The 12,724-nt window shown below is 44.7% G+C and overlaps 3 non-coding genes across 3 annotated transcripts; 1 reads left to right on the forward strand and 2 right to left on the reverse strand.

Moving 5' to 3' along the window:
* Window positions 1-4,996: 4,996 nt before the first annotated feature.
* trnak-cuu (transfer RNA lysine (anticodon CUU)) lies at window positions 4,997-5,069 on the reverse strand. The gene has a single exon. It is a non-coding gene; the product is annotated as a tRNA-Lys (tRNA).
* Window positions 5,070-11,188: 6,119 nt separating this feature from the next.
* On the reverse strand, window positions 11,189-11,256 carry trnas-uga (transfer RNA serine (anticodon UGA)). The gene has a single exon. It is a non-coding gene; the product is annotated as a tRNA-Ser (tRNA).
* Window positions 11,257-12,109: 853 nt separating this feature from the next.
* On the forward strand, window positions 12,110-12,182 carry trnae-uuc (transfer RNA glutamic acid (anticodon UUC)). Its single transcript has one exon. It is a non-coding gene; the product is annotated as a tRNA-Glu (tRNA).
* The last annotated feature ends 542 nt before the right edge of the window (window positions 12,183-12,724 follow it).

Consider the following 12,724-nt stretch of genomic DNA (forward strand, 5'->3'; position numbering starts at 1 on the left):
GTGTGGGAAAGAGGGGTTCCTTTTCATGGAACATTGGCATCAGTTTTGGGACAGGGGGAACCTATACCGTTGGGATGGTCTCCACCTGAACCGAGCTGGGACCTGTGATCTGGCGAAAAGAGTAAATAGGGTGGTCAATAGGACTTTAAACTAAAGATTGGGGGGGATGGGAAAGTCAGGGAACCAAGAGGTGAAGTAATCAGTGGGAAGCGTAGCTGCTTAGGAATACAAAAAAGCACGAAAAGACAAAACTCAGGAGAGGTTACGATCGTCCCAATCCCACAAAATATGACACAGTGTATGGAAAGGCTCAGTAAACCAAGGTCCACCACACCAAGAAAACAAAAAGGGACGGTCAATAGAGAATTAAAGGTGCTATATTTAAATGCGCGCAGTGTACGGAACAAGGTAGATGAGCTTGTGGCCCAGATTATGACTGGCAGGTATGATGTGGTAGGCATCACAGATACATGGTTGCAGGGGGTTCAGGACTGGCATTTAAACATCCAGGGATTCACAGCCTATCGAAAAGACAGAGAGGTGGGCAGAGGGGGCGGGGTTGCCTTGTTAATTAGGAATTAAATTAAATCAATAGCACCAAACGACATAGGGTCAGATGATGTGGAGTTTGTGTGGGTAGAGTTGAGGAACCACAAAGGCAAAAAAAACGTAATGGGTGTTATGTACAGGCCTCCAAACAGTAGTCAGGACCGGGGGCACAAAATGCACCACGAAATGGAAAGTGCATGTCAGAAAGGCAAGGTCACAGTGATCATGGGGGACTTCAATATGCAGGTGGACTGGGTAAATAATGCTGCCAGTGGACCCAAGGAAAGGGAATTCATTGAATGTTTACAAGAGGGCTTTTTGGAACAGCTTGTGATGGAGCCCACGAGGGAACAGGCCATACAGGACTTAGTGTTATGTAATCAACCAGACTTGATTAAAAATCTTCAAGTAAGGGAGCACTTAGGAAGCAGTGATCATAATATGGTAGAATTCAATCTCCAATTTGAAAGAAAGAAGGTAGAATCAGATGTAAAGGTGTTACAGTTAAATAAAGGTAACTACAGGGGCATGAGGGAGGAACTGACGAAAATCGACTTGGAGCAGAGCCTAGTGGGAATGACAGTAGAACAGCAATGGCAGGAGTTTCTGGGAGTAATTGAGGACACAGTACAGAGGTTCATCCCAAAGAAAAGAAAGATTATCAGAGGGGGTATTCGGCAGCCATGACTGACAAAGGAAGTTAGGGAATGCATCAAAGCAAAAGAGAAAGCCTATAAATGTGGCAAGGAGTAGTGGGAAGTCAGAAGATTGGGAAGGCTACAAAAACAAACAGAGGATAACAAAGAGAGAAATAAGGAAAGAGAGAATCAAATATGAAGGTAGGCTAGCCAGTAACATTAGGAATGATAGTAAAAGTTTATTTAAATACATTAAAAACAAACGGGAGGCAAAAGTTGACATTGGGCCGCTCCAAAATGACACTGGTAATCTAGTGATGGGAGACAAGGAAATAGCTGAGGAACTAAATAAGTACTTTGCGTCAGTCTTCACTGTAGAAGACATGAGTAAAAGCCAAACAATTCCGGAGAGTCAGGGGGCAGAGTTGAATATGGTAGCCATCACAAAGGAGAAAGTGCTAGAGAAACGAAGAGGTCTAAAGATTAATAAATCTCCGGGCCCAGATGGGCTACATCCCAGAGTTCTAAACGAGATAGCTGAAGAAATAGTGGGGGCGTTAGTTATGATCTTTCAAAAGTCACTGGAGTCAGGGAAAGTCCCAGAGGATTGGAAAATCGCTGTTGTAACCCCCTGTTCAAGAAGGGAACAAGGATAAAGATGGAGAACTATAGGCCAATTAGCCTAACCTCGGTTGTTGGCAAGATTCTAGAATCCATTGTTAAGGATGAGATTTCTAAATTCTTGGAAGTGCAGGGTCGGATTAGGGCAAGTCAGCATGGATTTAGTAAGTGGAGGTCGTGCCTGACAAACCTGTTAGAGTTCGTTGAAGAGATAATAAATAGGTTAGACCAAGGAGAGCCAATGGATGTTATTTATCTTGACTTCCAAAAGGCCTTTGATAAGGTGCCTCACGGGAGAATGCTGAGTAAAATAAGGGCCCATGGTATTCGAGGCAAGGTACTAACATGGATAGACGATTGGCTGTCAGGCAGAAGGCAGAGAGTTGGGATTAAAGGTTCTTTTTCGGAATGGCAACCGGGGACGAGTGGTGTCCCGCAGATTCAGTGTTGGGGCCACAGCTGTTCTCTTTATATATTAACGATCGAGATGACGGGACTGGGGGCATTCTGGCTCTGTTTGCCGATTTAACGAAGATAGGTGGAGGGGCAGGTAGTATGGAGGTGGTGGGGAGGCTGCAGAAAGATTTAGACAGTTTAGGAGAGTGGTCCAAGAAATGGCTGATGAAATTCAACGTGGGCAAGTGCGAGGTCTTGCACTTTGGAAAAAAGAATAGAGGCATGGACTATTTTCTAAACGGTGACAAAATTCATAATGCTGAAGTGCAAAGGGGCTTGGGAGTCCTAGTCCAGGATTCTCTAAAGGTAAACTTGCAGGTTGAGTCCGTAATTAAGAAAGCAAATGCAATGCTGTCATTCATCTCAAGAGGCTTGGAATATAAAAGCAGGGATGTACTTCCGAAGCTTTATAAAGCATTAGTTCGGCCCCATTTAGGATACTGTGAGCAACTTTGGGCACCACGCCTCAGGAAGGACATACTGGCACTGGAGCGGGTCCAGCGGAGGTTCACGCGGATGATCCCAGGAATGGTAGGCCTAACATATGATGAACGTCTGAGGGTCCTGGGATTATATTCATTGGAGTGTAGGAGGTTGAGGGGAGATCTAATAGAAACTTACAAGATAATGAATGGCTTAGATAGGGTGGATGTAGGGAGGTTGTTTCCATTAGCAGGGGAGACTGGGACACGGGGGCACAGCCGTAGAATAAAAGGGAGTCACTTTAGAACAGAGATTAGGAGAAATTTCTTCAGCCAGAGAGTGGTGGGTCTGTGGAATTCATTGCCACAGAGGGCGGTGGAGGCCGGGACGTTGAGTGTCTTTAAGACAGAAGTTGATAAATTCTTGATTTCTCGAGGAATTAAGGGCTGTGGAGAGAGAGCGGGTAAATGGAGTTGAAGTCAGCCATGATTGAATGGTGGAGTGGACTCGATGGGCCGAATGTCCTTACTTCCGCTCCTATTTCTTATGGTCTTATGGTCTTATATTTAGCGGATTCGTCCATGACAAGACTGAAGAACGATCACTCGTCTATCCAAATCGGTGAGGTCTGCCTCAGCGTGAGACAATATTAACAGAGTGAGAACCAGGTTAATTAGATTCAGATCACACGGTTACAATAGAACTGAATCAGGAAAACCCCGCCTTCACAGCCTTGCCATTCGCCTGAGGTATCGTGATCCTCAGGTTAAATCACCATCAGTCAGATCTCACCGTCAACGGGGAAAGCAGCCTATGGTTATCAGGGACTAAAGCGACTTAATTTACTTTTGAACTGGATCAATTTATGATGTCTCCAGGATGTGACTTCCCTCAGACTGATCAAATGATTGGCAGCCGGCAAATTAGCTCCCATTCAGGAGTTACTGGTACCTGAGGCTTAGTTGGAGTATTGGTTTTAAAGGTTAATCATGAAATCTAGAGATGAAAAGCCGGGAAAGTGGGCCTGAGGATCATCATGAAATCATTAAAATGTAAAAGGTGGCCATTCAGCCCATCGACTCTGCACCGATCCTCTGAAAGAGTCCCTATGCCCCAACCACATCCCTGTAACGCACTACCCAACTTTATAAACACAAAGGGGCAATTTAGCATGGGCATTCCACCTAACCCACACACATTTGGACGTGCGAGGAAATCGCAGCACCCGGAGGAAACCCATAGACACAAAAAAAGGTGCAAACTCCATACAGTCAGTGACCAAAGGCTGGAATTGAACCCGGATCGCGGGCGCTGTGAGGTAGCCACTGTGACAACGTGCCACCGTATGAGGTCATAACACGTCATATATCAGATCAAGCATGATCTCATTGAAATACAGAGCACATTCGATAGGCTGAATGGTCTACTTCTGCTCCTCCGTCTTATACCCTGATATTGTGTAAATGTGTTCCGGTTCTTGTGTAAACCTCTTGTTAAAACAACACAGACACCGTATGTCGACTGCGTCTGATTATCTGGCGCAGAGAAGGCGATTGTGGAATACATGTCGTACCCATCAAACTCTGCTACTCACCTGACTGAGATTTGTTCTGTATCTGTAAATCACAGGTAGTGTTGGCGAGTGGAGGGAACAGTCTGCACCTCAGTCTCTGGAACAGGTTGTGAGAGCAGGATGCCTTCATTATGAGTCAATGTCTGGTACTTTTTGTGAGAGTGGAATTCAGACTCTGTCAGACATTGGTACAGAATGTGAGTGTGAAAATATTTCTGTATCTGTCAATCACAATTGCTGTTTGGGAAAAGTGAGATGAATCCGTAACATCATCACGGCTGTGACAGACAGAGAAAGACACTGAGAAATGCAGGAAGAGACTATCAGGACACACACACAATGACACAGAGAAAAGGTGCCGATATGAAGAAACTGTTTTTTTCGGAAAATGTGTTTTCTGCTGCACACAGAGAGGCTCTGTTTGAAAATGTATATCCTGCTGTGTAACCGTGCTCTCTGCTGTGTAACTGTGCTCTCTCTGTCGGAACCGTCACTCTGCTGGTGACAGATCTTCACTGTGGTTGTGTCAAATCGTTCCCTGTTGTGGAAATTGATCCGCCTGAAGCAGAACCTTTCTACGCCATTACTACGACGAAATTTCAATTCCAGATTTGTTAAATCTTGTCACCAAGGGTTCGTTCAGACCTCTGGATTCCCAGTCCAGCGACATATTCTTGCCTTCTTGTTGTGAAGACAGTTCATTCAGCATCAATCTTTTCCGATAATGGTAAGGAAGCGCCCAACATGGGGCTCGAACCCACGACTCTGGGATTAAGAGTTCCATGCTTTACCAACTGAGCTAGCCGAGCTGGTGCTGCATTGCCCATTAAACCTCTTCTTGTGGAGAGTGGCTGCGGTGCTCATTCGGAGGGTAAGTAATGACTTGTTGGGCCGAATGGCTTTCTGCGCTGGAGAATCTACGATTCTATGAAGCAAGGAGGTTGATGCGTTCAAATGCTTCTGCTATAATGTCCACTCCTGACACCATGTAGAAATGGTCGTCTTTGAATCACTGGAAATCAAGGAGTTGTAATAAAAAAATAGTTGATTTAATAATTGAGCTGCTCCTCCTGGCTTGTTCTCTGACCGCGATCCGGGAAGAATTGCAGGAATCCAGACACGTGATCATTTTAGTTGCGTCATCACGTGACCATTCGGTCTCCACTGGTCTCCCTCGGTGCTCTAATTTCTAGATTCATCATTTTAATTTTCATCCAGACTGGGAAGTTTAGTGCTGCTGCATTTGAAAAGGAACATGAATTTCTAATATTTTTACAATGTAACTGATGTTGTTACACAAACTATTTAATCAGTGGAATTGTGCGTTTAGGGAACTCAGATTTTCGAATATCTGAAGGCTTCTTTCCAAATCGAATGGTTATTTTCCACAAGATTCAACCCCTCCTCACATAAACCCCGCGGACGCTTTGATCGCTTGAATGCAATTACTTCCTGGAGTGATTCCAGGCCGGTTTTAGAATGTATTCTATCGACCAAATTACTGTTGAATGATGCAGCTGTGATGGCCGAGTGGTCAAGTCGTTGGACTTCAAATCCAATAGCGTTTCCCCCCCCCGCAGATTCAACTGTGATTCGAAATGTTTGTTCAACTCCCCGGAAAAGCTGCCGGCTCGACAATGAATCGGAATTTCGGTTGATTGTCTGTTAACGGTATTAACATTTATCGAATTCAGTTTTTTAGAAAAACGTTCTTTTTGGAAACGAAACGAAACATAAAGATAAATGAGGAGTTCACACTCAAAGCAACAATCAATAAATAATAAAGTTTCCTGCAACGTTCGGAAGGAGAAGCAGCAACGGCAGCGGATGGAAACGTGGTTCGGTTTCATTCAGGTGAATGTATTTCTGTGTAAAAAGATCGTGGCAGAAATGGAACATTTTTAAAAAATATTTTCTTGTTCTCTTTCTGTTGTCTCTCTATATGTTTCTTTCTCTCTCCCTCACTCACTGTTTTTGTGCTTCTCCGGGGGCTGATTGGATACACAGTGAAACTCAGCCCCATCTCATCCCAACTCTTTTGGACCAATACGTCCTGGTGATGGACGGTCGTGAATCAGTAGAAGAATCGACAAACTATTCCATTCTTGCTCTGTAAGAAGTTCCATTCCTGGTTGTGAGGCGGCACTGGGATAAAGGGATCGAGAGAGAACGAGTCTGACTCTCACTCTGCAAATCATTTGGTGCGCACTTGTACAAAGTGGATGTGTCTGAGAACAGGAGAAAAGCAGATCATGGGGGTGTGATTGATTTTACTGAGCCGGACCTAGAAAAGTGAAGGAAACTTCTAAACAGCCAGCTTCTATCTGAGAGCTGGTAAGGAATTACGGCTGACATTGAGGCAGTTCATAGTGAATTCTTACAGCAGATCGAATCTTGAAGCGGTGTTGGCATATTGTTTTCGTAGAGACTGACATAGTTTCTGAAAAGATCAGTTGTGCTTGTTTTTGTTTTGTCCAGTAGTTTGGGTAATCTATTTGGAGCGGGTGCAGTTGGTCAATATCTGTGCTTCTTGCTTGCCCAGCTCACCGGGCAGCAGCAGCTCCATTCCTCGCCAAATGTGTGGACACAAACGGCAAACGCACATTATTGTATCCCCGCGGAGGTTCGAACGCCGCTCGCAGCCGCTCTGCTCCGGGATATTTACTCAGCTCCATAAACAAACCACTGGCCACACAAATGACCGGGGCTCCCTTTGCATCTCATTGATGGTTTTCACCCAATTTGGCTGTTTCGGGAATGAAAGTAAAAATTTATCGCGTCTGGTAATTAGTATTTTTAAATAAACTACACTAAACATATGAAACAATACTTAATAAATGATAATTAACGAATATTAATCAATATTTAAAAAGTGTTCTGCAACGATTGGAAGGAAAAGCCCATCCCATCAGGGCAGGATATGTTGGGAATGGACCGGAGTGAAACATTCCCAGACCATGTCCAACATGTTTCTCCTCAGTATGAAAACTCCCTGCGGAAAGACTCAAATAGACACTCATTTGATCACATCATGATAAACATCACTCACACCTTAACCATGAGGCCACTGATGAAGTCATGATGACTTCGAATTTCTCCTAAAATGCCAACTGAACCCACTGACTGGCAGAATTACATTACCCACGTGATTGGCGAAGCGCATCCACAGACCGACTTGGCGAGTGGTGCAAACTGACATCACTGCTTCTGATCAGCTCCAGAACAGAGAGATAAATGTCACATTGTCCTTTCATATTTCTAATTTATAATTGTGTGGGGAAACTGATGGGCTTTGGACGCAATTAAAAGTTGCTTCAAGTGAGATCAAATCAGCGGCTGGCTCGTTGGTCTGGGGAGACCTGTGCCACACAAAGCAACAGAGTCTGCAGATAGAGAATGAATCGAATATTCACATGTCACACCAGAGAACACGTAGGAGAACAATTCAGCAGTCAAGGGCATTGAGCCTCTGATCTCCGGGTAAGCGTTCTGCAAGGCGGCCTTCAGGACGCGCGACAAGGAAAATCGCCGAACAGAAACTTCTAGCCAAGTTCCGCATACATGAGTACGGCCTCAACCGGGACCTTGGATTCATGTCGCATTACATTTATCCCCCACCATCTGGCCTGGGCTTGCGAAATCCTACCAACTGCCCTGGTGTGAGCCAATTCACACCTCTTTAACCTGGGGTTACCCCTATCTGGTTTAGCACAGGGCTAAATCGCTGGCTTTAAAAGCCGACCGAGTCAGGTAAGAAGCATGGTTCAATTCCCGGATCAGCCTCCCCGAACAGGCGACGGAATGTGGCTTTTCACGATAGCTTAATTTGAAACCTACTTGTGACAATAAGCGATTTTCTTTTTCATTTTCATTTAATCTCTGGACCTGTAAAGACTTAATTACCTGCAAATGCTGGCATTCAAAGCATTGTCTTGCATTTTTGACATTGCCTCTATATATGTATCCGAAACATACCTCTTCATTCACCTGAGGAACGAGCAGTGCTCCGAAAGCTAGTGTTTGAAACACACCTGTTGGACTTTAACCTGGTGTTGTCAGACTTGTTACTGTGCACAGCAGGGGCTGACAGATAAAGAGTCATTCACCACCCAAATGTCGAAATGCACCTCCCCAACACACGCGCATGCCCACTGCCACTGAAAGTTTTGTCATGATTCTGATATGCAGACGTTTTAACGGAAACTAGCAAACAACATAATGATTTTATTCACTCAATAACAATATCAGAGATTGATCATTACAGATTTAGTTCAACCTTAACACAGATTTTCAGAGAATGAAAGATATTGAATGAATGACAGACTCTCATACAGTCCCAGAGACTCTCGCAAAGCGATTTAACTGAATACAAAGACAGATTGTTGCAGAAGATATGTAACAATCCGAAGAATGATTGGTATATTACAAATATGGAATGAATCTGACTCTGCCATATAGTGTCAGGGACTGAAATATGCAGCAATTGTATTTCAAAATTGATCGCACTTAGCAGGGTGGTAGTGTCAAATAACCGGATGGTGCGAATCCTCAATGTGCAAATGGGACCTTGTCGCCACAAGGACTGTGTAATGGTCACTCTGAACGTCAAGACTATGGGAGACAGAGCGCCACAGACTGACTCCTACTTTCCACAGACCACCACTGACTGAATCATGGTGAATACCAAGAGCTGAATTATGTTGTCAACACTCACATAGAAATGGCACACAGAATAAAATGGCGACATCATTGTGACGTGGCTCTTTATCTCAGAGCCACGTCACAACCAGGAATGGGACTTCTCACAGAGCCAAGAATGGAATAGGTTGTCGATTCTTCCACTGATTCAGGACCGCCCATCACCAGGACGTGTTGGTCCAAAAGAGTTGGAATGAGATGGGGCTGAGTTTCGCTGTGTATTCAGTCAGTCCTCGGAGAAGCACAAAAACAATGAGCGAGGGAGAGAGAAAGAAACAAAGAAACAGATAGAGAGGCAAAGGAAAGAGAACAAGAAAATATTTTAAAAATATGTTCGATTTCGGCCACGATCTTTTTACCCAAAAATACATTCAGCTGAATGAAACCAAACCACGTTTCCATTCGCTGCCGTTGCTGCTTCTCCTTCCAAACGTTGCAGGAAATATTAAGACCATAAGACCATAAGACATTGGAGCGGAAGTAAGGCCATTCGGCCCATCGAGTCCACTCCGCCATTCAATCATGGCTGATTTCAACTCCATTTACCCGCTCTCTCTCCATAGCCCTTAATTCCTCGAGAAATCAAGAATTTATGAACTTCTGTCTTAAAGACACTCAACGTCCCGGCCTCCACCGCCCTCTGTGGCAATGAATTCCACAGACCCACCACTCTCTGGCTGAAGAAATTTCTCCTCATCTCTGTTCTAAAGTGACTCCCTTTTATTCTAAGGCTGTGCCCCCGTGTCCTAGTCTCCCCTGCTAATGGAAACTACTTCCCTACATCCACCCTATCTAAGCCATTCATTATCTTGTAAGTTTCTATTAGATCTCCCCTCAACCTCCTAAACTCCAATGAATGTAATCCCAGGGTCCTCAGACGTTCATCGTATGTTAGGCCTACCATTCCTGGGATCATCCGTTTGAATATCCGCTGGACCCGCTCCAATGCCAGTATTAGAAAATAGTCCATGCCTCTATTGTTTTTTCCAAAGTGCAAGACGTCGCACATGCCCACGTTGAATTTCATCAGCCATTTCTTGGACCACTCTCCAAAACTGTCTAAATCTTTCTGCAGCCGCCCCACCTCCTCCATACTACCTGCCCCTCCACCTATCTTTGTATGACCGGCAAACTTAGCCAGAATGCCCCCAGTCCCGTCATCTAGATCGTTAATATATAAAGAGAACAGCTGTGGCCCCAACACTGAACCCTGCGGGAGACCACTCGTCACCGGTTGCAATTCCGAAAAAGAACCTTTAATCCCAACTCTCTGCCTTCTGCCTGACAGCCAATCGTCAATCCATGTTAGTACCTTGCCTCGAATACCATGGGCCCTTATTTTACTCAGCAGTCTCCCGTGAGGCACCTTATCAAAGGCCTTTTGGAAGTCAAGATAGATAACATCCATTGGCTCTCCTTGGTCTAACCTATTTATTATCTCTTCAAAGAACTCTAACAGGTTTGTCAGGCACGACCTCCCCTTACTAAATCCATGCTGGCTTGTCCTAATCTGACCCTGCACTTCCAAGAATTTAGAAATCTCATCCTTAACAATGGATTCTAGAATCTTGCCAACAACCGAGGTTAGGCTAATTGGCCTATAAGTTTCCATCTTTTTCCTTGTTCCCTTCTTGAACAGGGGGGTTACAACAGCGATTTTCCAATCCTCTGGGACTTTCCCGGACTCCAGTGACTTTTGAAAGATCATAATTAACGCCTCCACTATTTCTTCAGCTGTCTCCTTTAGAACTCTAGGATGTAGTCCATCTGGGCCCGCATAATTATCAATTTTTAGACCTCTTAGTTTCTATTAGATCTCCCCTCAACCTCCTAAACTCCAATGAATGTAATCCCTTTCACTATCATTCCTAATGTTACTGGCTAGCCATATGCTGTGTCATATTTTGTGGGATGGGGACTATCGTAACCTCTCCTGAGTTTTGTCTTTTCATGCTTTTTTGTATTCCTAAGCAGCTGCGCTTCCCACTGATTACTTCACCTCTTGGTTCCCTGACTTTCCCTTCCCTTATTATTTCCTGATTGCTGTTTTGGGTGTGAGTTCCTTATTCATCTGAATATTTCGTTCAGTGTCCCCCCCCCCCGAAAATGTTAAATATCTGACTGAACTTGATTAACGTTGAAACCGCTTATTTACAAACAATCGGAAAACGTATTAATTTTCGAGTCAGCGGCTTGTGCGGGGAGTAGAACAAACATTTCGAATCACAGTCGCTGCGAGCAGGATTCGAACCCCATTGGATTTCAAGTCCAACGCCTTAACCACTCGGCCATCGCAGCTGCGTTCATTGTGTCATTCATTAGTTATTTGGTCGATGGAATACATTCTAAAACCAGCCTGGAATCACTCCAGGAAGTTATTCCATTCGAGCGACCAATAGTCGGCCGGTGCAGACACGGTGGGCCGAATGGCCTCCTTCTGCACTGTAAATTCAATGATAATCTATGATTAATCTAGGAAAAAGGTTCGGCACAACATCGTGGGCCGAAGGGCCTGTTCTGTGCTGTATTTTTCTATGTTCTAATAGTGCTTATGTGAGGTGGGGTTGAAACTTCGTGGAAAATGGCCATTGGATTTGGAGAGAAGCCTTGAGAGACTCGAAAATCTCAACTCCCTAAACGCACAATTCCACTGATTAAATAGTTTGTGTAACAACATCAGTTACATTGGAAATATATTAGAAATTCAAATGGAACAGGACCACACTTCCCAGTCTGGGAGAAAATTAAAATGATGGAATCTAGAAATTACGGCACAGAAGGAGACCTGTGCAGGCCGAATAGTCACGTGATGACCTGATGACGCAACTAACATGATCACGTGTCTGGATTCGAGCAGTTCTCCCCGGATCGCGGCCAGAGCACAATCCAGGAGGGGCTGCTCAATTATTAATTTAATTATTTTTTATTACAAGACCTTGGTCGCCAGTCATTGAGAGACCAGCATTTTTACATGGTGTCAGGAGTGGGCAGTATGGCAGAAGGACTCCACCGCATCAACCTCCTTGTATCATCCAATCGTAAAATCTCCAGCGCAGGAGGAGGCCATTCGACCCAACGAGTCAACACTGACCCTCCGAATGAGCACCGCCGCTACTCTGCAAGAAGAGGTTTAATCAATAGGGCAGCACCATCCCGGCTAGCTCAGTCGGTAGAGCATGGTACTTTCAATTTCAGGATCGTGGGTTCGAGCCCCACGTTGGGCGCTTCCATATTATTCATGCTGAATTAACTGTCTTCATAATATTATGTCGCTTGACTGGGAATCCAGGGGTGTGAACTAAGCCTTGGTGACAAGATTGAATAAATCTGGAATTGAAATTTCGTCTCCGTAATGGCGCAGAAAGGTTCTGCTTCAGACGGATCGATTTCCACAACCGGGAACACATTTACACAACAGGGAATGATTTAACACAATCAAAGAACAAAGAAATGTACAGCACAGGAACAGGCCCTTCGGCCCTCCAAGCCCGTGCCGACCATGCTGCCCGACTAAACTACAATCTTCTACACTTCCTGGGTCCGTATCCCTCTATTCCCATCCTATTCATGTATTTGTCAAGATGCCCCTTAAATGTCACTATCGTCCCTGCTTCCACCACCTCCTCCGGTAGCGAGTTCCAGGCACCCACTTCTCTCTGCGTAAAAAACTTGCCTCGTGCATCTACTCTAAACGTTGCCCCTCTCACCTTAAACCTAGTAATTGACCCCTCTACCCTGGGGAAAAGCCTCTGACTATCCACTCTGT

This window comes from Scyliorhinus torazame, chromosome 24 (genome assembly GCF_047496885.1).
Source record: "Scyliorhinus torazame isolate Kashiwa2021f chromosome 24, sScyTor2.1, whole genome shotgun sequence".
Classification (NCBI taxonomy): domain Eukaryota; kingdom Metazoa; phylum Chordata; class Chondrichthyes; order Carcharhiniformes; family Scyliorhinidae; genus Scyliorhinus; species Scyliorhinus torazame.